Here is a 26505-nt window from a genome sequence, read left to right on the forward strand (position 1 = left end):
TCTGCCAAATAACCTCGCTCATAAGTGAATGCAGAAATATGAAAAAAAATACTAACAAGATTTCATCATATTTCAAGAACGATAAAATATGGCCAAAATGGTTCAATGAAAGAATACAAAGGTAATGTAATAGTAGAAAAATAAGTTATATATTAACAATGTTATAAGTGAATAAAAATTGTCATCAGAGATGTTAAAAATAAATGATAAATGTTTTCATCTATTTCTGATTATAAATAATGAAAAAGAAATTAAAATAGATTGATATTGTATTAATATTAAAAATCAGAATCATAAAAATTGATGATGTAAGAAACATTTATATTATTGTCCAGAAAAATTCAGTGATCTCATTATCACCATTATCATTTTAACGGTTGTTCAAAAATTACTAGTCAAAGCAACTATATATACGAAAAGCATGAAATATATAATAAGAATGGGAAGGAAATATTATCATTTACATATCATGTAATTCTGTCCCTGGAAAGGCCAAAAGAGTCACTTTAAAATTTTTGAAAATGGTGAGTGAATTCAGGGAGATAGGTGTTTCAGAAATCAAGGACTCACCCTTGTATGATCAGTAACCAATATGAAAATAAAATGGAATGATTTAGCTTCTGATAATATTGGACAAAGTAAGTCATATCAATCTCTGCACCGAAAATAACCATTGAGTCTTGGGGAGTGGGGCATAGAAGCAGATAAGAATTGAAGGCAGCAGAGAACTAACAAAATAGTGAAGGATTATGGGCCTATGTTCAGGGGAAGGAAATTCAGTGAGATTAGCTGAGCATTTGGGGTGTTTTGGAGCATATATTAAGCAGTTTAGTGAAATGTTGGACTTCTGAGAACAATGTTTTTGAAAACATAATATAAAATATAGATAATTAAAGAAAATATATCAGATTACAATGTTTTCAAATTATATTTTAATAATGATCAATGTGAAGCATAAATCTATTAACACATTTGATAAAGGTATGACATCACAATAAAAGCTATCTTAATTTCAAAAAAATGATGAACTACTATGTCAAGTAGTGATGAACTAAGTCAAGCACTAATAGACTAGATAAAAACAAAACAAAAAGCAAAACAACAGCAAAAAATATACATTAAGGGCTGAAAAAATATATGCTACAAAACACTAACAGAAAGATGATGTTATATATCGATAATAGACAACAGATTCACAAATTAAAAATGGATACTGTAGAAAGGAAGGGCATTTCCTGAATGGAGATATTGCCAGAAAGATACAGCTCCTAATAACCCAAAACATATAAAAAGCAAAAACAACAAAATTAAAAGGAAAATGAATATGATAGTGAAACACTATGATAGTAGAGCATTTGTACCATTTCTCAGTAAGTTACACAAAAGTATCAAGAAAAAAATTTAGTGAGCAAAATATTGAGCAGTAATCTTCAAAACTAAAGGCATACAATGACATATATATATGTATATATATATATATATACACATATATATAAAAGAAATCATTCTCATCATTGTATGAAGAATGTAAAATACCCTATACATTATGATTTATACCATTCCATAATTGATAAAATTCTAAAGACTAAACAGTCCCAAGTTGTAGTGAGGATATGAAATACTAGAATTTTCTTAACTTCCTTAAGGTGGTGGTAACTGTTGCAACTACATTGGGAAACTATTTTGCAATGTTTACTAAATGTTAAAGTATAGGTGGCCCATGAACCAGGATTTCATTTCTAGGTATGAGCTAAACAGAAATGTGTACATATGTTCACTGATAACATACACATCTCAAAGTGTCATTATTTGTTATAGTTCCGACTGCAATCAAAATGTACATCAACAACAGAATGGAGAAAGTTATAAATGAACCACCACTGTATCAGTAAGAGCAAATCTTTCATATGAAGAAATGTTGCACAGAAGTAGCCAAACACAAAAGGTGAATAATGCATGTTTCTATTTATACAAAAGTCAAAAACAAGAAAAATGAGGAAAGAGAATACAAAAGCTATACTTATGTTTATTTACATATATTTTATATGTGAAATTCTTTTGAAATGACAAATTATTCTAGTCAGAAGAGCCATTATAATCGACAAATTAAATTATTTCCAAGTGTTTAGTTCAAGTCACAGAGAGAAATTTCATTTCTTTGGACCTCTTATGGTGACGTCTACTTTCACTATGTATAAACAATTATTAAGTACTTACAATATAAAGTCCATTTCTATCACTGATAATGATTATTTTTCCAGTGAGCAATTTAAGAGAGGCTATTTGAAATGTCAATTTGTGCTTGTGCTGTGGGATACAGTATTTTTCTTGACTAACTATGGGCTATGAGCTTCTGGCTCTTCTGCTTTCATTGATTATCTAGCATCCTTGAACAAAGACTAATGATCAAACAAGATAGGCAAAATGGACAAACATGGAAGAAACTAGTTAAAGGAAAAGCCTACATCTCTTATGTCAGAATTACTCTCCCAATGTAGTTCTGGACAGTGTCTATGAAGCCTGTGTAAGCATAGTTGTCAGCATGTGCTGATTCAGTTGTGTCCCTGATTACAAGAATCAAAGCATGCAGTTAAGAAAGGTTATGCCCTAGAGATTTCTTTAAAAGATTGTCTATTCCTTGTCCTAGTTTTTGAAACTTGAAACTGAACTTGAAACTTCAGTAATAGCAAATGTATAAAATAAAATTTTTGAACAGATAAAATACACTGTATGTATTGTGATATTGCCAAATACAATTCACTTTACCCATAGTAGTAAATAAATTTCATCTAAATATGATCCATGAAGAAATAGTTTATAAACAATTACAAACACCATGTAAATCATTATTTTATCAAATATATCATCTCAGTATAAAAGTTCCTTAGGATCAAATGCCTAGTTTACTCATCCTCATTTTTGCTATTTTACTATATAACTTAAAACTGTAATCTGTTATAATTTCACAATTGATTTTTGAAGGAATGAGATGCTACATTTTTTTAGGAATGCAAGTTTAAAAATATATACTTTTCATATTCATTGATGTTCTCATTTGTTTACTCAACAACTGTTAAATGGATTCTTAATATCTACTAGACAAAGTTAATACATCATTCTAGTAATATTTTATAATCAATATTTAATAAATATTGATTATATTAAAATATTGATTATATTTATTGCTTATATAATAATTGTATTTATTAATATACTATGTTTTGATATCAACATCAGGTAATTCATTCTTTAAAAGTTAGATAGGGGCGCCTGGGTGGCTTAGTCGGTTAAGCGTCCGACTTTCGCTTAGGTCATGATCTCGCGGTTCGTGGGTTCGAGCCCCGCGTCGGGCTCTGTGCTGACTGCCAGCTCAGAGCCTGGAGCCTGTTTCAGTCTGTGACTCCCTCTCTCTCTGACCCTCCCCTCCTCACGCTGCCTCTCTCTCTCCTAGAAATAAATAAAACATTAAAAAATATATATATATTAAAAGTTAGATAGAAAAAGATAAAGAAAAAGTTAGATAAAATGATAGATAAAAGTTGTTTTATCTATCACAAAATAGATAAAACATAATCTTGACATTTTCTTTTATACACATGCTTGTGTATGTCTGTATATAATATATATGTATGTATAGCAATTGGGTTTTAAGTATGTTTTAATAGCAACATAATATTTTGTAGGACCACTTGAAGCAATTCAACTTTATAACACTCAATAGCAGTATCTGATCAGGGAATGTAGATTGATTTTGACTGTTTAGAAAGCCTTTAATTCCTACCTGAGAAACCCGGAATTGATTGTAATACACTGAAAATTACTATAAATTCTTAATTTATTGAAATGATGAAATCAGCAATATTTTATAGACACACAGAGATAAAGGATTTAGTGCTAATGCAAAGAAAGACAGGAGAGATTTAGAATTCTCGTGAGTAGTTTGAGTTTCCAAAACATAATAAAGTAAAATAGAAAAAGAGAGAAGGCTGAATCTATATTAAATACATATCTAGAGAAAAGTAAATCCTTTAGTTTATAATACTCATTTGTCAAAAGAGCATAATGCGTGACATCAAATAGATTTTCTCCCTCTGCTTGTTAGATGTGTTTTCTTGTTCTCTCCAAGGACTAAATAAAATATGTAGTATCCAGGAAAAGGAAGTAGATGAGTCATTTATGCTTTAAGGGTCACTTTAAGGGCAACTATTATTGGTCACTGTATCAAATTGGAGTTAATATGTTCCCCAACATATAAGTTAACATGTTATATTTATATTACTCAGAAATAATATAGTTTTGCAGATAATTGTGTTCCAGTGCTTAGAGTGTTAATAATTGGCTTGTATACTCCTGATAAAGATTTTTATCTTTTATTCATGCTAATATTATCTTTTTAATCTGACAAAAATATTACATTCACTTCTGAGATTACTTCCCTTTTCTCCTCCCCTCCAGTCACTAGCCGTTTTTTGCTAAAGAATTTTATATCTGCTGGGTTTTATAATATACACAAAAGTACTTAAACCAAGTTGCCTGGATTCGAAATCTGACTCTGATACCTATTATCTGGGCAAACTCTGACAAGTTTCTTAAAGTCTCTGTGCCTCAGTCATGTTATCTATAACCAGAAGATAATGCTATTACCAATTTAATGGAATCAATATGAAAATTAAAAGATAAATATATATGCCCAAAGCCCTTTAAAATAATACCAAACATATTGAATATGCTTAATAAATGTTAGATTTCTAAATCTACCTTCCATAAAGTTGCTCTTTTTATTTGATCCTTTAATTTGGTAAAAAAACTTATTAAAATGTTAATTTTATTTTAGTGATTGATTTTATAGTGTTTCTGATGCGAAATTTCTCATAAGTGAAAGTGAGATGTCAAAGAATTTTTCGTTTTTTTTTTGTATCTTATCATGACCCAAATTTACAAATGTCCATTATGTGAACAGTATCCAAATATATTAATCATCACTTAAGAATGTATCCAAGGCATTTTTGCATTTAAAGACTTGCAGAGTGATTTGCTTTGGGATCATACTACATTTGAAGTCCAGCCTTCATTAAATGATTTTCCACTGAATTAAAAAATATAAGAAATATTAAAATTTCAAGTTAATTATAGAAGGATTAATTTTTATTTATTTATTTTTTAGAAAGAGAGAGCGCTCATGTGCTCATGCAAACAGGGAAGGGGTGGAGGGAGTGGGAGGGAGAGAGTCTTAAGCAGACTCCAAGCTATGTGCAGAACCCAACTTGTGTCTCGATCTTCTGACCATCTTATATCTGTGAGATCATGACCTGAGCCACCCAGGTGCCCCAATGATGGTAAGGTTTTTTAAAGGAAGTGTCTAATAGGCCCTTTACTGAGTTAAGATGTCAAGAAAATAAAGCAATATATCACTTTAAAAATTATTTGAGTTTTTAAAACTCAGTCTCCCAATTAAAAACCATTTGCTTGATATTTCACTCTTTCCAGTAAAATTAATTACATAATTTTATGGTGAAACTGAAATGTTTTAATAATAGTCCTCCAAAAATTTAAAAAAAAAAAAGGATGTAACAGAACAAAGAAGTCCATGGGGGAAAATTTTAAGATGCTATTTTGTATCAATTCAATGAGCTATGTATTATTCTAGTTATTTTAGAATAAATATTTTAATTTCAACTTTTCATATATTATAGGAAAAATACTGTCAAAATATGAAATATTCATTGAAATTCAATATAAGTTTAACTAGAAGAATTATACTTACAAATTTAACTTCATACTTGGACATGTAAGTTATCCGATCACTTTTTAATACCTGATATTATGAAGATGATAAATATTACTAGAATATTATAATATGTTGTATTTCTTTCTCACTGTTTAGATCATTTTAGGAAGTAAATCAAAGTTTACCATATAGAGGAAATAAATAATCAACTACTAAAATTTTTCAACAAATGTATTCAATAATGATTTATTTCAATGGTCTGCCATTGCTCTAAATATGTTATATTTTTCTACAAGCTATAAATTTGTTTTACATCCTTTTGAAAAGAAAAATCCCTAAAGTCTATATCTTTAAGTTTCCCAGACATTTTCATTTCATTTATAACCATCATTGCCAAACTACTCAAAATATAAATAGATTTTATCCCTATGAAGCATTTCTTCAATTTCTCTTTGATTGATGAATGCAAACAGAAAATCAAGTAAATTTGATTTCTGTACCAGTAAGTGGTCATATACACCTCATTTTGTAAGACACATTTTCAAAAGTTCACTTTAAAATTTAGGAAAGGTTTATTGTTAAACAAACCTCATAGTGCCTGTGACAATTGAAAAATAAGACAAATCAGTAAATCTGTTTACTGAAAGTGAAAAATATGTTAGTTTTCCCTTGGTCAAAGATGACAACCAACAAGTTAAAATCCTAGGGGTATTATCTTGACCTGTAATCTATTAGCTATATCCACTCAATGTTCTCCTTTCAACTATTGGTTTATTTTGTACTAATTTTACCATTTCATCTAGAACTTTGTCCTAAAATCTCAAATTTGCATTCAATTTTAAAATTTCTCCAAGGTGAACCCTCAAGTATATACACATAGAAAGCATATTGAATATTCTTAAAGTAATATAAAACAAATTATATATGTATAATTATTTATATATATACTTGTATATATAAGATATGTATATATCTCATATGTACATCAGAGTTAACTGTGACTCTTGTGAATGGACAACTTCTTAAAGCATAGCAGATTAAAATTTTACTTCTCCAAAATTATTAGTGTATAGTTAAAATTTCAATTTTGTCTAAGCAGAATATGCATGCATTACTATAGTGATTTTAAAAACACACTTGATAAAAGAAAAAGGTGATGTGTGTTTTAGAGAATAACTACACAAGAAGTTCTTATATAGTTCTTTGTTACCTGGGTAAATACTGCCATCACATTATATCTGATTAAATACTTCTTAGCCATGAGTAGGTATATATGGGTGATCAAAAGTAGCTAAAAATTGACTATTTCTGATGGTAGCAAAGATCACTATTATTTTTAATCTATTTTATTTTTTTCATTGAGTATAGTTGACACACAATCTTACATTAGTTATAGCTATAAAACTTAGTGATTTCATAAGTTTATACTTTACACTATGTTCACCACAAGTGTAGCTACATCAATATTACAGTCTCATTGACCATGTTCCTTATGCTGTGCTTTTAATCCTGTGACATATTCATTCCACAACAAGAATCCTGTATCTTCCTTTTCTCTTCGTCCATTTTAACCACCCTGTTCTGGACTACCCTCTGGCAACCATTAGTTTGTTTTCTGTATTTATAGGAGTGATTCTGCTTTTTGTTTGTTTATTATTTTTTTTAGATTCCACATGTAAGCAGAATAATATGGCATGTGGCTTTATCAGTTTGACTTATTTCACTTAGAATTATACCTTTTAAGCCCATTCATGTTACTTCAAATGTTATGATCTCCTTTTTCATGGCTGTGTAATATTTCATTATATATATATATATATATATATATATATATATATATATATAATATTTATATTTGTGTGTGCCCCACATTTTCTTATCTATTTGTCTCTTGATGGACACTCAGGTTGTTTCCATATCTTGCCTATTATAAATAATGCTGTAATAAGTACACAGGTGCATATATCTTTCCAAATTAGTGTTTTTGTTTGCATTGGACAAATACCCACTAGCGGAATTATTGGATTATATAGTACTTCTGTTTTGAATTTTTTGAGGAACCTCCATACTGTTTTCCACAATGACTATACCAATTTACACTCCTATCAATAGTGCACAAGTGTTCCTTTTTCTCCACATCCTCACTAACACTTGTTATTTCTTGTCATTTTGATTTTATCCATTCTAATTGGTATGAGGTGATATTTCATTGTTTATTTTTTTAATGCTTATTTATTTTTGAGAGAGAGAGAGAGACAGAGCATGAGTGGAGAAGAACAAAAAGAAAGGGAAATACAGAATCCAAAGCAGGCTCCAGGCTCTGAGCTGTTAGCATGGAGACCGATGCAGAGTTCAAACCCATGAACCATGAGGTGACATATACCAATTTTATTTATTTGTTTGTTTGCCTGTTTGTTTTCTTTGGAAAAATGTGTATTCAGGTCCTCTGCCCATTTTTTAATCAGATTGTTTGTGGAGTTTTTTTGGTGCTGAGTTGTATAAGTTCTTTATATATTTTGGATATTAACCCTTTATTGGACATATTGGATATATTGCAAATATGTTCTCTCATTCAAAAGGTTGTCTTTTCATTTTGTTGACAGTTTCCATTGATGGTTTTGACTTAAAATATGATAGAAGAGGGGCGTCTCAGTGGTTCAGTCAATTAAGTTTCTGACTTTTGATTTGGGTTCAAGTCATGATCTTGCAGTTGGTGGAATTAAGCCCTGGGTGTCAGGGTCTACACGATCAGCATGGAGACAGCTTGGGATCCTCTCTCTCCCTCTTTCTCTTGCCCTCCCCAGTGCTCTCTTTCTCAAAATAAATACATAAACATTTAAAAACATATCGATAGAGGAGTTATTTTTTTAGACAGAACATAATGTCCTAGTAGGACATTAAGTTTGCACTGATAATTTATGGTACTTTATTCTAGTTAAATATATTCTTTCTCTTTATTTTAGTAAGGAAAGAATACCCTGATAACTGCCCATTTAACTAAAAAAATTCTTACTCCTAGTTTAGCCCAGCCCCTGACATTTGTATTTATCTTGTTGACTGTTCATTTACTATAAATGTTGGCCTAGAGCACCAAACCATCTTCTGATCCCAGTGGATTTTTCATATTACTGATCTTAATCTCACAAAACTCAACAATTACACTCAGTAAAGTCATTCTGCCCTTCATCAGGAAGCATGGCCACCTGTGTGTCAGTATTTACTTATTTTTGAATCTAAGGCAAGTATGAATTATAGTACCAAGATTCAAAGAAAAATAGTTGATGACTAAAAAGATGAAGTATTTTATATGTAAGTAATGCAAAAAAAGAAACAGAGAATAGATTCCTCTTAGCATGAGTTTTTATAAAATAATGCTTATATTTCTCCTCATTTTTAAATGTATTTTCAGAACATAGTGGTTAATAGATTTAGGTTCTGGAACTTCAGATGCCTGAGTTCAAATTCTACTGCTGCTTCCTTGGGCAGTTACCCCCTTGAGAAGTTACTTAATCTTTATGTGCCTTAGTTATCAGCTATTAAATGGGTAGTTAATGTGGAAGAGTTCCTGCCAAATGAAACACTTAGCCATATATATAATTGGGATATAACGTAAAAGCTTAAATTGTTAGTTTATATAATAATGCATATATTAATGAGAAAACAAGCAATAAAGTAATGTAAACTAGCCTTTCTAAAAAAAGTCCCTCTATGATTTTAATTTAAGTTAAAGAATTAATTAAAGAAGCGTTATATTAAAATAATAAAGGATTAAGCAAAAAGTAAATGAGTTAGAAAATGCAATAGGAGAATCAGATTTTTTAAAGTTGCTTATAGCATACAACAAAAAGGAGGAAAGAAAACAATGCAAAGACTGGAAATTTCAAAATTGGTATAATAAAGCAAAAAGAACGATATGGAGTGTGAACTATAAAAGAAAAGTAAAGGAATAAGTCAAGTTTATATTCTTTTCTCTTGTCATTATGAATTTAACTGAATAATATGATTTACAATAAATTTTACTAGTAATAAGCCTGCACATATTCAACCCTTATTGCCCTTTTAAAGCTCTGAGGAACCTGTGGACTCTTTTATGTTTTATAAAATATATCTTAATAATTGTAGTTCCCCTACACATTACTTTAACCTGACATATATAGCATTAAAATAATGAATATTTTTCAACAGAATATTTTTAAAAGTAAACAATTGAATTTCAGTAACACTTATACCAGAATACAGTGAACTTCATTGGTGAAATATATTGAAAAGTTTAGTTAGTAAAAAAATGCCTAATATTTCTATGAATTAACCATTTGCTCCAAGTTCATGACACTCTCATAATATTACATTGATAGGATCATTTGTTAACATCAGTACTAGAAGGTTGATGAACTGATTAACTGGTCTACATTTTCTTTTCAGGAGTTTCTTCTTATTGCCAAGATCATTAGGTGGTTGGAATCTCTAATAATCCTCACAACATCCTACCTCTTCTCATTCTACTATTTTACTATTTTTACCAATGCCCTGGTAGAATAAATGTATTTATAACTTCAATACAATAACACATTTCAAGCATTTTCTCTTCATTAATTCCTCACCTGATTACATTCAAGAAACTTGGAGAGTGACTTCTTGGATAGAATTCTATTACCATTTTCATAATAGTTAATGTATATACCAATCTGTTCTTGAAACTGAGATTATTGACAACGGAGTCTAGAGAATTTTTTTCATCTTTGTATTCCCAGGGTATCCTTCAGTAGCGAAGTTATAAAAGCATCTCAGTATGTATGTTGTGAATCAATGAATTAATGAATGAATAATAGGATATTCATTCACAGGAGGAAATAATTCATTTATTAATAAAATGTGCACAACACCTATCACACTTATATTGTTTCAGGCCCTATATATAGTGGTGAATAAGACCAAGAAGGATATGCTTATATAAAATTTATGGTCTGTGGGTTTTCTTTCTCACCTCAAATCCCATGTACTTCTATGAACCTCTGAATATCCTTGTCTCTTAAAGCTCATTTTCCAGGGACTTCTCCTGGTTTAACCTTGAAAACACATACTCATACACACTGAGGCAAATATTCAGTTACACTGTGATAAATCTGTCACTGTTTCATGTGTTTTGAGTTAATTGCTCAGATAAAATAGCTGACGGGAAAAAATAGACAAAAATTTTATCAGGGCCTAAAATTTAACTGCCACTTATTAAGGTAATTCAAAGGGGGTAAATTCAAAGGAGGTAATTCAAAGATAGGTAAATTTCAGTCAATTTTATTTTCATTCTCTACCTGCTAATACTCAACTGTATTTTTTCACTGATATTCATAAAAGATTGAACCTCCTCATTGGATAAGCAGTTCGGGTTTTAAAGTAAAGATAATATACATGAAACATTTGGAAAAAATCACATTCATTTGCTCCAATTACTTTAAATGTCAAAAGCTCTGTGCTTAGATGAGCAATACCAGCCTCCTCAATCAGAATAGAACTTAACAGAAGTAGAATAAAAGTTTTACTGATCTGTTGGCAGGAGGATGGGGGTGGCACTATTGAACAAAAACTTCAGTTTCAATTATTCAAGTTTTGAATTTAAACTGAAAGATACATTGAAGCAAGAATGTGATTTTTAAATGAGAAATATAGAATCGTGAACATGACTTTAGCATTCTCCCACCTCTAATCATTTAAATTTCTATATCAAGAGCACAATTAGTGTAAACCTCAAGCTCAAGTCTAACAAATCTAAAAAAGAAAAAATAAAAAGTAAAGTAGGATAGGTAAACACTGTGAGACTTCAAAACAATCTTATATCATATTTCTAGAATTCCAGGATTCTAAAGTTCTTTGACCTAAGATACTCCCATTATGATATGAAAAATTTCACAATTTAGTGAAAGTTAAATTTTGCACTGCTAGATTTAAAAATGAGTATATTGTTAACTCTGAATGGTCATAATAATAATTGAGAATGCTGAAGGTGATTGAGAAGCATTTCATTCAGCTCTGTTCTCCAGAAAATAGTATGAAAGTAGGAATGGTTACACAAGAATACCTCAAACCCTCTGAATTAGCTAAGGTACTAATTGTCCACAAGTGTGTATTATTAAGTAGAATCAAGTGTTTTTATTTTTTTTTATTTTTTACTAAGATCAGGAGACACATATATTCTTGATCAAATCACTGCCTTGATTTCAGATGCTCATATCATTGGTGTGAAAGAGATTTCAAATATTCATATATGCTTATAGATGGTGAGACATGAAGAGATGTGAAGAGTGGTTGGTAGGAATGGAATAAACATTTGCCTGTGAATTTCACTTAAATTATGCCCTAAAGTCTTTATTTATTCGTAGGGAGGTTGAAACTTGAATTTACTTTGGAAACATCCCTTGTTTCAGGAAAAGAAAACAAAACATTTGTATAGTATTTCAAAATCCTCTTGCCCTACCATTTACTTCAGTTAATTGAGTGGTGACCAATTCTATGTTAACTTTGTCTAGTTTAGTGCAAGTAAAATTGAGCATGTTTTGGTATGACCAGGCCTTTCCCTTTGGGGCTGCTTGAAATAAAAATGGGATCCTAAGGGACTCCACTCTACATACATGGATGCACTCACAGCTAAAAAGGAAGAGCATTTAATCTCCATGGAGATGTTAACACCCTTGGTGAGTGGATGATCAAGGACTGATGGGTAAATGCTTCCCTCCTTTCTTCCCTGGGTGGACAGTTATGAAATAATTTCCATAAAACGGCTTATAAGACACAGACAGAATGGAAAACTATTCACCCACAGAAATGCAAACTCTTTATCACTTCTTTGTACTGAATTTTTCCCCATCTCTGTTGAATTCCCCTGCCCTTTTATTCCTGCTCCCCCAAATAAATTACTGCAGACAAGTGTTTTTCCTTAGGGCCTACTTTTAGGGAACTTGGACTAAGAAAACAAAACTAATAGGCAACCAACGGAATGGGAAAAGATAGTTTCAAATGACATGTCAGATAAAGGGTTCATATCCAGAATCTATAAGGAACTCACCAAACTCCACACCCGAAAAACAAACAACCCAGTGAAGAAATGGGCAGAAGATATGAAGAGACACTTCTCCAAAGAGGACATCCAGATGGCCAACAGACACATGAAACGATGCTCAGCATCCCTCCTCATCAGGGAACTACAAATCAAAACCACACTGAGATTTTTTTTTTTTTAAATGTTTTATTTATTTCTAGGAGAGAGAGAGAGACAGCGTGAGCAGGGGAGGGTCAGAGAGAGAGGGAGACACAGACTCTGAAATAGGCTCCAGGCTCTGAGCTGGCAGTCAGCACAGAGCCCGACGCGGGGCTCGAACCCACGAACCGCGAGATCATGACCTAAGCGAAAGTTGGACGCTTAACCAACTAAGCCACCCAGACGCCCCTAAAACTTCTTATTGGTGATTATATTCACCTAATCATTTGTGTTTTTGAGCTTGCTTCACTCATTAGAGTGGCTAGCAGATTATGACATCATATTACATATTATATGTATCTTTCAAGGATCAGCTTTTGTTTGTATATTTTTTTTAATTTTCTATAATGTATATTAGTAGTTTCTCTTTTTATAGTGTTTCATTTTGTTTGCTTAATTTATTATACATGTATGTTTTATCTTCTTCAGTTGGACAGTTTCTTATACTATTTTTACTCTTTATTTTTTATTTATGAAAATGCTTTTGGTTATGGCTTTACCAATGTTCCTTGTACTATTATTTTTTCCCTTGGGCTCCTTCAAGTTCAGTGTTTAGGTTAGTGACCTCCCATTCCATCTTTATTGAGTGTTTCATATATTTTTTTCTGTTTATTCTTATTACCTTATCTTCTATGAGTATAATGTTTCTAATTATGTTTTTTTTTGTTACACAAGTAAGGATTTCATTGAGTTTCATGTGTTTTGTTTAGTTTTTTACTTAATTATAAACATTTGATTATTTTAATTTATTCCTTGGCAACAGCTTTCTAGTAAATGTTCTTCATCTGATGATAAGATTTGATGCTTGTTCACTTTCATATAGTTTTTCTCATAATACTTTTGTTGATTATATCCATGTTACTTTCTTTAACTCATGATTAACTAAGAACATTTTTCACAAATTAGTAATTTTCAAGAGGTTTCTGTGTTTTCACCTGTGTGTCATACTATGGAGGACACGGTGGCCTTGCTTCCACAGGTAGACTTACATTTACTGTGTGATTCTTTGAGAAGGTCCGAAATTTTGCTTTTCAGAAGTAATTTTGATGCAAAATACTTTAGCATTGGTCCTGCCCATTCTGGTTTCTGCATTCATTATTTCAAATGACAGACATGTTTTGTACTATAAGTGAGGGCTTCACTTTCAGAAAGTATTTATTTCCTGGTACTTTGTACGATGTGGTGCAACTGAGCTCTCTTACCCCTCTCTGTGCTTCTTTATTTCACTTCTTTCCTCAAGACTTTGAACCAGATTTATTGTTTTTAGTAACCATTATGCTTATTTTGGAATCTGAAGGTTTTATATATCTTCTTGTTTTTTTATAAATTGACTTATCAGGGTTTCTTAGTTGTTGCTTTCCTTGTTCTTTTTGTTGCTTTTTAAATAATTTCTAAGAGAATAAGGAGAAAGATGCTGAACTAAGTGACCATGTTTCTACCAGAAATTTTTGAAATAATTGGAACACATATAAATACTTAAAACTGTTAAGAGACATGTAACCCTTTCCATCTGGCATGAACCTGAAAGTTGAAAAGAACATTTTTCAGAGCAGAAAACTGTATTAATCTGCATCATTTAATTTTATAATTATACAGTTATATAATTTTATAATATTAATTATATAGTAATAAAAATAATTGACACCTGATTTTAAAAATAACTACAAGTGAATGATTATCCCAGAGGCACCACATGTTACTCTGTTTCCATGCACCACAATTCTAAAACACTGAAGGAAAAATATGACTTAAAATTAAGGAATAAATTATACTATAAATCAGCATGAGGTGAAATTAAAGACCCATATGATGATTTTTCAGAAATCATGCATTGCTCTTATTTTAAAGTAAAATAAATGAGAAATTTTTTTTCACTTGTGAATTTGTTTTCCTTGCTAAGCATTAGAAATACTGGCCTTCTGCAAATTTCACTCCACATTTTATTTCCTATCTCAACTCTGTGAGCTAATGACTCTTCCTCATGCATGTACAAGCAGAGTTGCAATCCTAAGTGGAACCATTTATATAATTCCTCACTCAGTTACTTACCTATCTATTTAACTTTTCTGGCACATGTGGGAGAAGATCCCTGGGCATTCCTGCTCAATTTGTGAGTTCTATGACATAATTCATGATCCCTTACAGTAACATGACAGAATGAATCTTGGGTGGATATAACAAGCAAAATCAACTACACTGTAGAAAGCAATATGTGGCCACATAGGTCAAATCGAGTTCTACCTTTGTGTCCAGTTTTGAGCTTTACTTTTAAATTTATTTTTAATGTTTATTTCCTTTTGAGAGAGAGAGGGAGATATGAGCAGGAGAGGGGCAGAGAGAGAGGGAGACACAGAATCTGAAGCAGGCTCCAGGATCTGAGCTGTCAGCACAGAGCCTAACACCAGGCTCGAACTCACCACAAGATCACGACCTGAGCCCAAGTCAGATGCTTACCTGACTGAGCCACCCTGGCACCCCGAGCTTTTCTTTCAATTCAATTAAATCAAACATCTCAATTCTTTTTTCTTTGTTTGTTTTTAGCAATTACAACTAAATTAAAGAGATGATTGCAGGATAGGAAAGCTGCTGAGAACTGCATTTGGATTGAGCTTCGTTGTTAAGTGTGCACCAAAAAGACTATGGAAAAAATAAATCTATGATATATTATCACAAAAATTAGTTTAGTACGTTTGAGAGTGTTGTAAAAATATTGTGACTACTGGGGCGCCTGGGAGGCTCAGTCGGTTAAGTATCTGACTTGGCTCAGGTCATTATCTCACAGTTGGAGAGTTTGAGCCCCATTGGTCTCTGTGCTGACAGCTCAGAGCCAGAAGCCTGCTTAAAATTATTTGTCTACCTATCTCTGCCCCTCCTCTGCTCATGTTATGTCTCTCTCTCAAAAATAATTAAATATTTAAAAAAGAACAAAAATAATATTGTGACCATTATAGCAGATAAGTTTGTTGAGCAGTGGTCAATTATTAAATCAGAGGCAGCCTAGAGGGCTAATTGGAAACAGCTGGATCAAACAGTATCTTCGTATTTTTCCACTGAAGAAAGCAGTAGCGGTCATCAAGGTATGATAATATTTGCTATGGGAAAGAATGCATTCTATCATGATAATAACAGTGGTAATAGTAGTGATAATAGTGACAGACAAATCTAAAACTACTGGCTTCAAAGGTAAGCAAATTGATAAAGTGATAAAAATCATAGAGTCTCAGTAGAGTGAAAAACATTGGGCCTTGGGGAGCGGAGTGTTAGTTGTGTTCTCTGATGCTGATTTGCTCTTATGCAAGGGGGTGTCTTCCTTTAGACCATTAAATTAACAACAGACCAGGTATAAAAGAGACAAACAAAAGGTGGTTTACCTTTTAGAAGTCTTGGGAAATTTAAGATTCATTCTTATTCCAGGTGAGCTTCTTGAAACAGGACACTTGCTGTTGCACTCTTCAGGGCTCCAGAGAGCTTTATTGTGAGAACCTTAGGAAGACAGATAAAAGACTCTTCTGCATCTCTTCCAGGGGAACCAACCTTTGTTTAAAAGACTGTGGGGCTGAGAGTTCCCTAGAAGTGGAGAGTTTTTAAAATATTCAAAACCAATCAAATCGTTAAGGGAATTTGTCCTCCAAGATACATGTTTTTGTGCATGTGTTGAGGTGGTTGAGACAACCGGTTTGGGATGTAAGAAACAAGTTTTCAACTTTGTAGCAAAGTTGCCAAATATTATAGTAAAGGAAAAGGGCACATTCAAATATTTGAACTATAAACATTTGTCACATGTAATTTACAGTGCTAGTACTGGGACTTTAAAAATTTATAATATGTCTCTGACCTTATGCTATTTATCTAGTAAGAGACACAGGACTTATACACAAAAAGCAAATAAAACCCAGAATAACGTAAGTCATCTGCCCAGCTTTCAATCCCTGAGTTCAGGACTCTGATTTTTTGTTCCTGTTGAGCTATGGGCATTTTATTGTTCTAGACTGTTTAATAAAAGGAGTGACAACAACAGCAGCAAAGCCAAAATGATTCATAACATCAGTAGAATATTTGTGTGTATGTGTACATTACATAGAGTTTGGTTTTACTGGAGAACAAATTAACATATAGTAAGAGAAATTTTAAAGAGTCAGGCTTAGAGAGGGTGTTGCATGGTATGCCTAATACAATTCACTTAGTATTCTAACAACAGGTACTTAGTGAATGGGGATATGTTGCAGGAGAGGAACCTTGATTCAGAAGGACCAATATTATCTAAGAGAATGTTGTCAAAGCCTATCCCTTATCCCACTCTGGAAAGAGATTTTCATTATCTTGACTATCCCAGAATGTAAGCACATCGGCTCCAGGAAAAGAAATCCATCTCTTCAAGGTTATTTGTTTATACAAACATCTTTGAAAACATAGTCTAAAGGATATTAGATGTTAATGCTGAGATGTACAGAAAGATGGGAGGCAAGCAGAATGGTCTTTCAAAACAAAATTCTTCTCTAATCTCTCCTACTCCCACTGATCTTGTTTAGATGTTTCTCTGTGCAGACTGTTCCCTCCAATAAAGAGTAGATTTCCCAAATCCCAGAAGACTAACAGATAAAATAACAGATGCACATTTAAATTTGAATTTCTGATGACCAACACCTTTTTTAATGAATTTTATGAATTTTTTAAGAATTAGTATCTTTCATGCAATATTTGAAACATATTTAAAAATATTCTTTGCTTATCTCAAATTAACTTTTAACTGGGTATTATGTATTTTATTTGCTAAATCTAACAACCCTAATAATGCCTCATGAAGCAAATGAAACATAGGCTTCGTGCCCCTTTTTTGAACAAGGCTCATCTAAGGCACTGGTAGGGAGTCTAGTAACCTTATATTTGTAATTTTGAACCAGTTTTCTTCAAGAGACACCTCCGAATTCTTCTCGCAATAGAAAATCTTATTTTCAACTGCAACGGTCTATCAACCCATGCAAAATAGTGTAACTAAGGAGGTCAGACACTAGTGCAGAACTTCAAACTAAGTAATACATTCATTTGCCTTTGTCTTTGTCTCTAGCTTTATTAAAATCAAATTAGATTACTGAAATTGCTGCCTGCCTTTACTATTATACTTAGTCACTTGTGACTCAAACCAAATGCCTAAGAATGACATTTGACAGTATCTATAATTAGCGCCTGAAAGCAACAGTTTCTCTGTGCATGAAAACAAAATCTTACCCCTGTAAACAGCACACTTAGCAATAAAGAGAACTTTACTCATAAACAAATTTGAATGAATGTAGGGAATATGCTAAACTGTCTGTACAACTATAGCCAATCTATAAGATTATTAACAAATACATTTTGAAAGCTCACACTATACATAATCTATTTCTGGGAAAAGAACCATGGCTAACTATAATCTATTACTTTTTTTAAACTTGTAGGTATAGTATATACAACAGTTATTACAAAGACTTCATTTTGATATATGATATAACAAGACACTTACTGTTTGAAAACTTTTTGCTACTATTATTTTTAAGGGGGAAATCCCTGGTAATATTTTAACATTTTCTCTTCAGACTCTAAAAGAAATTTGAAAGTAAAAACTAATCAACCATAATTTGATCCTACTAATTCAAAGATAATTTATAGCTTCTAGCATTCTGGTAGGTGCTGATAACTTTTAATGGGATTAGCAATGGTGTGTTGGAGCTGACTCAAATTAATTCATGAGACCCACTTTGAAACTTATTGCAGTTTTCTTTTCTCTCTTCTCCTCTTACTTTTATTCCTTACTACCTTCCTTCAATTCCTATCTTTTTTTTGTAAAGAAATTTGTCAGTGATGAGCTATTCTACTTCAAATTTTCTAATTTATTTGATCATTGCTTTCCTACTGATAATATTGTGATGAATGCTTAGCCTGGTAATGTTGACTTTTAGCACAGCCATAGCACTGTTGTTCAAAAAACAATACTGTCTGGGCCTCTCTCCTCAGGGAAAAAATTGGAGCAGTGTAGTTAATAATATAACTACATCTTTGCAATTTGTAGTCATCTGGGCTGCAGTGTGAGTTGATGAGAGCACATATATTCTCTGTTGCAACTATTCAACCCCGCTGTACTGCCAAAACAGCCATAGGCAATATGTAAACAAATAAATATATTGTGTTCCAATAATACTTTATTTGTAGACAGACTTGAATTTCATATGATTTTCACATCTCACAAAATCTTCTTATTCTTTTAATTTTTTTAACATTTTAAAAATGTAAAAATCGCCCTTACTTTACAGGCCAGACAAAAACAGTCTGATGACCAGATTTGATCAGGTTGAAGAACATCCTTCTAAAGAATGAATGGGTAAGCCAGGAAATTAAAGGAGAAAGAAAAAAAAAAGATGGAAGCAAATGAAAATGAGAACAAGATAGCCCAAAACCTCTGGAAGGCAGCAAAAGTAGTCTTAAGAGGGAAGTAAATAGCGATATAGGTCTACATCAAGAAGTAGGAAAGTCTTATACACGCAACCTAAACTTAAGGGAACTAGGAAAGAAATAGCAATTAAAACTTGAAAGCAGGAGAAGGGAAATATTAACGAGCAGAGCAGAAATAAATGATATAGAAACAAAGAAAGTACTAGAACAGAAAAATGAAACTCTAAGTTGTTTTTTTGAAAGAATTAATAAAATTGATAAACTCCTAACCAGGCTTATCACAAAGAAAGGAGAAAGGAGCCAAATAAAAAAAATCACGAATGAAAGAGATCACAACCAACACGATAGAATACAATTATAAAAGAATATTATGTAAAAGTATATGCCAAATTTTAGACAATTTGGAAGAAATGGATAAATTTCTAGAAACATATATACCACCCAAACTGAAATAGAATGATTGTATTTTCTGAAGAAGAGATTTTCTTTAAAAATAAATAGAGTCCTAAGTGGCTCATCAGTTAAGCCTCCTACTCTTGATTTAGGCTTGGGTCATGATCTCATGGGTTTGTGAGTTTGAGCCCCACATCAGGCTCTGTGCTGGTAGTGTGTAGTCTGCTTGGGATTTTCTCTCTCTCCCTCTTTCTCCGACCTTCTCTCACTCCCCCTCTCTAAACGAACAAATTAATGAATTAATGAATTAATAAGTAAGTAAATAAATAAATAAATAGAGTCATGCCACCTCAGTGGCTCAGTTGGTTAAACATCTGAATCTTGATTTTGTCTCAGCTCATGGTCTCATGGTTCTTGAGATCAAGCCCCACATCAGGCTCTGTGCTGACACTGCAGAGCCTGCTTGGGATTCTCTCTCCCTCTGTCTCTCTCTCTCAAAAATAACTAAATAAGCAATTGATAGATAGATAGATGATAGATAGATAGATAGATAGATAGATAGATAGATAGATAGAATAATTCTATTTTAATTGATGGTTACACAGTTCCTGATGGCATTTTGGACTAATGAGTTAAACACAATATATTAGATACTCAAGTAAATTTATCTAATATCCATTTACACTAAGTTATGCCCTAAGGGGTCATAAATCCACCATGTTTATAAGACTGATACAAATTAAAGATAAGATTCTGTGCTTTCCAAGGGTATATTAGTATTAGGATAATACTGACTGACCTATTCAATATGTTTGTAGCTTCATAGGCTAATATATGATATATTTGGGATTTCTTTGAGGGCTAGTCATAGTCTACCTGGATGATGGTTAAATTATTCCTGTCTATAAATAATATATTATTCCCACCTAATATACTTTAGTAAGGCTGTTTACTAATTATTTTAGGGTAGTGGCAAATTTGTCTCAACTGTTTTTAATCCTTTAGTGTTTTGAACACATTAGCCATGAGATGTAGCTATTATTGTTAATAGTAATAATAATCATATTGAGAATTATCTTTTTATGTTTGGCTCCTATCATTATTCTCTGTGGAGTGTCTCTCTTTTCTAGATGTGCTTGTCAAAATTCTATATGTTTCAAGAACCCAGAACAAATGTGTCATTCTTATTGAAATTTCTTTCAGTTTCTTATTCTAGGAGCTACTTCTTGCTCCTTTGAATACTTTCAGAGTGTTTCTAGGGTGTATTTGATGGTGTTATATCTTCATGTCATATCATCATGTTATATCTTGTATCTCTCCCAATTAATTTTATTTTCAAAGATTTTAAACCTACAGAAAATTAAAAGAATTATATAATTATTACCAAATACCCTTCACCTAAATTTGTTAATTATTGGTTGTTTAACTTACCTATTTCTATACATATTTTTTACTATTTTTGTGCTATCTAAAAGTAAATTGAACATTTCATGGCCTTTCTCCTATAAATACTTCTATGTGTATTCCCCAAAACAAGAGTATTCTCTTATGAAGTAATAATACAATTATCATATAAACAAAATTTACCATTGATACTATGATATAAACTAAAATAAGGTCCTTATTCAAATTTAAATAACAGCATCCTTCCCATCTGCTCTCCTCTTCCTCCTCAGGTTTATCAGGTAATCAAGGTTTATACATTGAATTAATTGTTTTGTTTCTTTGATGTCCTTTTTCTAGAGTAGTATCCTCCATTTTTCTTTCTTGATATGTATGTTTAAGAATGCAGGTCATAAGGCACCTGGGTGGCTCAATTGGTTGAGCTTCTGACTTCGGTTCAAATCATGATCTCACAGTTTGTGGGTTTGAGCTCCACGTTGGGCTCTATACTGACAGCTCAGAGCCCAGAGCTTGCTCAGATTCTGTGTCTCCTTCTCTCTCTGCCCCTTCCCCACTCATGCTCTCTCTCTCTCTCTCTCAACAATAAAATAAACATTAAAAAATTTTTTTTAAAAGAATGAAGTCAGTTGTCTTCCTCATAATAAGATTCAAGTTAGACATTTGGGTACAACACTACGTGGTTGATATCTCATCCCTAAGTTGATATAATAAAAGTCATATAATATCAGTATGCACAATTATCAGTGATGCAATATCTAATCACCTGGCTAAGTAGTATCCTCCAAATCTCTCAACCGTATATGATATCTTTTCAGTTAATAAGCAATTTGTGAAGTGATATTTTAAGATTTGTGCATATTCTGTGCCCCAGTACCTTTTACTCACGTATTTTTTTTTTTTGTTCATTGGTGATATTGTTTAAATAAATTATATATTTTAACATCAGACAACTCTTGTTTTCCACCTTACATACTCTAGGTAGTGGTCTCAGGAGCATCAGTATCAACATCACTGGGGAACTTGTTAAAAATCAAAATCTCAGACAGTATCAGACATACTGAATCAGAAACTCTGGGGTGGAGCCAAGCAATATGTGTCTTAGCAAGGCCTCCTGGTGATTCTAATGTACAATGAAGTTTAGGAAACAATGATTTAGAACTACATTTTATTCCAGAAGTTGTCATGGCTACCATCTGTGCATAAGTGTAACTTGACAATACCTTAGACCACTGTACCTAATACTTTTAACTTTCTGCTTAGGGTTTAACTGCCTCTTTGTAGGATATTTACTCTCCCATACTCAAAAATGGAACACCAGGAAGTTATTAACACAGAGGACAGCTCTTGAACAATCATACCAATAACCAGTAGATAAGTATTTTCCTCTTTAGTGCTTTAATGGTACAACTCATAGATGTATTTTTGCAGGATTCTTCAGAAGCTCACAGCTTAATGAACCCTCTGTTGGCAACAGGGAAGATCAATTCAATAATGCATCCTTGGATTAGTTTTTTTTTTTCTTTTTTCTTTCAAGTCTTTCTATATCCCCTTATCTCTTCTCTGAATTACTTCCCAAAGTAAACTACCTTCATAAAAGCCATTGGTTTGGGATCCGCTTCCTATGAATAACAAAAGATAGGATATTTAGAATCAGATGTGGCACTGAAAAATCCCATGCTGGGTATGGTATGATAGAAATGTGTCACTCACTCATCTGTCACATGGTGATGTTAAAGATTATTTTACCAGTGGCAATCAGGGAGATGATAACTTCTGGAATATAACTGTGTCACAATTAGCAATATTCTACCTGAAGGTGCTTTGGTTTTAGAGCCAGATATTCGTTGAAGTATGGGCTTATGTCGTAGTGGGGCACTGAAAGACATGGGGGCAATGGTAATTATAAAATTGTGAATTTAGATTATTTTTTTTAAGATGAAAGCCTTTAAAAAGCAAAGGACATATTTAGATTATGGCACTTAAAATTCAAGGCATACTGTAAAAGTCAAAGTCTTCCACAGCAGTATTTAAAGACATTATGTCCTACAGGGTTAACTAGGCTGAAAATTGGGCCTGGGAATTAATTGTAAGTGTAGTGGAGTTTCAGGGGATATTGAGTGCATAGCATTTACAGGTCCCTTAGTTTAATTCAGCTCCCTGATAGGAAAAGATTAAAACTCTGAGGCTCATCAGAATAAAGATATTTGAATGATGACCTAAGATTCATGAACCCATAATTTGCGTCTTGAATCTCTGTGTTGATAGAAGTAACCCCATCCCATTAGAAAAGGAGTCTCTTTCCTCACGCACTCCTCCCTTATCTAAATCCTATAAAGGGCTCAGAAACAGATGCTTGCCCTCCTCAAGATTCTCCTCTATTCTGTTCATTGCCTCTAAGCCAATAACTAAGGTCAAGTCACAGCACAGCCCAAAGGCCAATGTAATTCCATTTCTGGGAGGAAATGGTAGGTATACCAGAGAATTATAAGACTTGCTTAATATGTCTCTGGCAGGAAGTGAGTGAACATATATGAGTTTTGATCTTGGAAGTATCAGCCAAGGGAATATAGAATGTAAATCTGCATAGGAGAGAAATTATTCATTCTTTAGTGATTCAGAAATTTATGTCCTGTCATGAACCAAATGCTGGTTCTGATATGTTGTTGAGATGTCCGTTTAAAGATGTCCAGTTAAAGCCTGCAGTTGGATGATGGCTGTGGTAAATAAAATAGAGATGATAGAATTGCCCGAGCAATGAATTGGTGAAGTGTCAGAAGACTAAAAGAGGTTTGTTACTTGACTTATACTACCAGTAAACACCTAGAACTAAGGAGTAGATGGCTGGTGGCCTTTGATGTAGTAGAAAATTAAAATTCTTCCCCCAGTTTTTGGATATCAGTCAGTTCTTAGGGTTACAGTCCAATGATTATAAGATAATGAGTCCTCTTTAAGAAGAATTGTACAGTGTCACCATAAGTATAGCAACAATTTCCCCCCAATATTTTGTAAAGCCACCTGTGGCCAATTGCAGGTAAATTGTACTTTGAGAAAGGGATGTATTCAGATATTTCTAGAGTACACACTTTATCGAAGGACCTATAAGACTGCCAGTTTTCTTCTTAGAGTGGGGTAGAAAACAATTTAACAAAATGTTAAATAACATTTTGCCTCAATTCATCATACAGTGAAACCATAGTATTCACTGGCTCACTAGATAAACATTTCTGCAACCCCTGGTCCACAATTGATAGGCATGATAAAAAGAATTGAGACAACACAGAAGTGAGAACCGATATGCTAAGAAAGACTGAGAAGAACTCTTGAAACTGCCCACTTCTCAAGCCAAGTAAATAAGTCAGAAGTTTTATACAATCTTGGGAGGAATGCACCACTTAAAGATATTTAAAACTCATCTCCTAAGACTTAAAATAAGATAAGGATGGTTGTCTCTGTCTTAACCCCATTCAGTTACTGTCTGGTGCTTGAAAAAAACTGTGGAGCATGGTGGATAGTGATGGACTACCATAAATACTAATAAGATTACTTCTCATTATAACAGCTGTTATGCCAGATGATGCATATTTACAACAGTAGATCAGCACTGCCTCTGGCATTTGGTGCTATTGATCTGGTGAGTGCATTCTTTACCATCTCCATTAGTAGAAAGCCTCAAAAAGTCATTGCTCATTGGGGAGGGAGGTCAGTAGAAATAATTGACCCTCTTTCTCAAGGTCATATTACTTTTATTCTCTGTCACATCACAGCCTGCAGGGATTTGATATTCTTGACATTCCAGAAAACATCATGTTCACCCACTATATTAATGACACCATGCTAATTAGACAATTTATAAAGGAAATAGCAAGTGTTCTGGATATTGTGTAAAATATATGTGTGCCACAGGATGGGAGATAAACATACAAAGATTTAAAGGTGCCATGTTGGTAAAGTTGTAAGTTTTTATGAGTCCAGCCATCTGAGGTTTCCTGAAACTTCCCTTTTAATGTAAGGACAGGATATTAAACTTCATATCCTATACAATTAAGAATAAGTCACAACATTTGCTGAGCCATTTTAGATTCTGAAGGCAAAATATACACACACTAAGAAAAACAGCTCTGAGTTTTTTGTTGAATGTCTCAAAATGTTGTCAGTTCTGAGTGGGATCTACAATATGTTAGGACACCTCAGCATGTCACTCACCAGGTAAGAATTAACTCCTGGCATACAAATAGGCCCTAATAGAGATGGAATATACTGCCACTCTTAAGTATATACATGGCTAAAGCTTCTCATCATGAGTTGATGTCATTAGATACATACAGTCATAAAACTAGTGCATACAGAATTATTACATTCAGGATTGGGCCTAAGCAATATATAGAGGGCACAAGTAAGTGACATGAATATGGCCCAAACTACTTAGTCACATATTTCTTACAGAAACTTTTCCATCAATTTATGCTCTGGCATCATCAGGGTTTACTTATGATCAATTATCAGAGGAGAAATAAATTTGGCATAATTCACACATGTTTTAGCTCACTATGTTGGTAGTGATTGAAAGTAAACAGCTGCTGGGGCACCTGGGTGGCTCAGTCGGTTAAACGTCTGACTTCAGCTCAGGTCATGATCTCACGGTTCATGGGTTTGAGCCCTGCATTGGGCTCTGTATTGACAGCCAGCTTAGAGTCTGTAGCCTGTTTCAGATTCTGCATCTCCCTCTCTCTCTGACCCTCCCCTGCTCATCCTGTCTCTCTCTCTCTCTCTCAGAAATAAATAAAAGACATTTAAAAAAAAAGAAAGAAAGTAAGTAAGCAGCTGCTATAAAACAGCTCAAACAAGCAAGGCCCAAACAAAAGTTTCTAAGTGAAACCACTCCATTTACCAGAGCTATGAACAGTGGGTTTGGTCCTCCTCCCATATGGAGGAAGAAATGGTGTGAAGAATGAATGTTCATTCATTTTGAATAATTTGGTTGTATTATTTATGTACTTCTTGGTTTGCCTTATATATTATAAATCTGCTTTATAGAAAATATCAGCTCTTTGTTTTTCATCTCTTCACATATTTCTACATTAAGGTATAAGAAATGTAGTAGATCCCTAGGGCTCCCATAACAAATCACCACAAACTTAGTCCCTTAAAAAAACTAGAAATTTATTGTTTCATAATCTAAAGGATGAAAGTCCAAAATCGAAGTGTTGGCAAGGCCACTCTCTTTCCAAACGCTGTAGAGGTAGATCCTTTATTGCCTAATCCAGCTTCTGGTGACTACTGGTGTTCCTTAGTTTGTGACAGCATA

The 26505-nt window shown here is 32.8% G+C and overlaps 1 long non-coding RNA gene across 1 annotated transcript in view; it reads right to left on the reverse strand.

Moving 5' to 3' along the window:
- The window catches only part of LOC120223930, a 39523-nt gene extending 20206 nt beyond the window's left edge, over positions 1–19317 (reverse strand). The window contains exons 1-2 of the long non-coding RNA XR_005526409.1: positions 19258–19317; positions 16349–16460 (exon numbers count right to left, since the gene is read on the reverse strand). This is a non-coding gene — a long non-coding RNA (uncharacterized LOC120223930). The remainder of the gene's footprint in view (positions 1–16348; positions 16461–19257) is intronic.
- Between the last annotated feature and the right edge of the window lie 7188 nt (positions 19318–26505).

Source organism: Hyaena hyaena, unplaced genomic scaffold, assembly GCF_003009895.1.
Source record: "Hyaena hyaena isolate Hyena2069 unplaced genomic scaffold, ASM300989v1 scaffold_1069, whole genome shotgun sequence".
In the NCBI taxonomy this organism is placed as follows: Eukaryota; Metazoa; Chordata; class Mammalia; order Carnivora; family Hyaenidae; genus Hyaena; species Hyaena hyaena.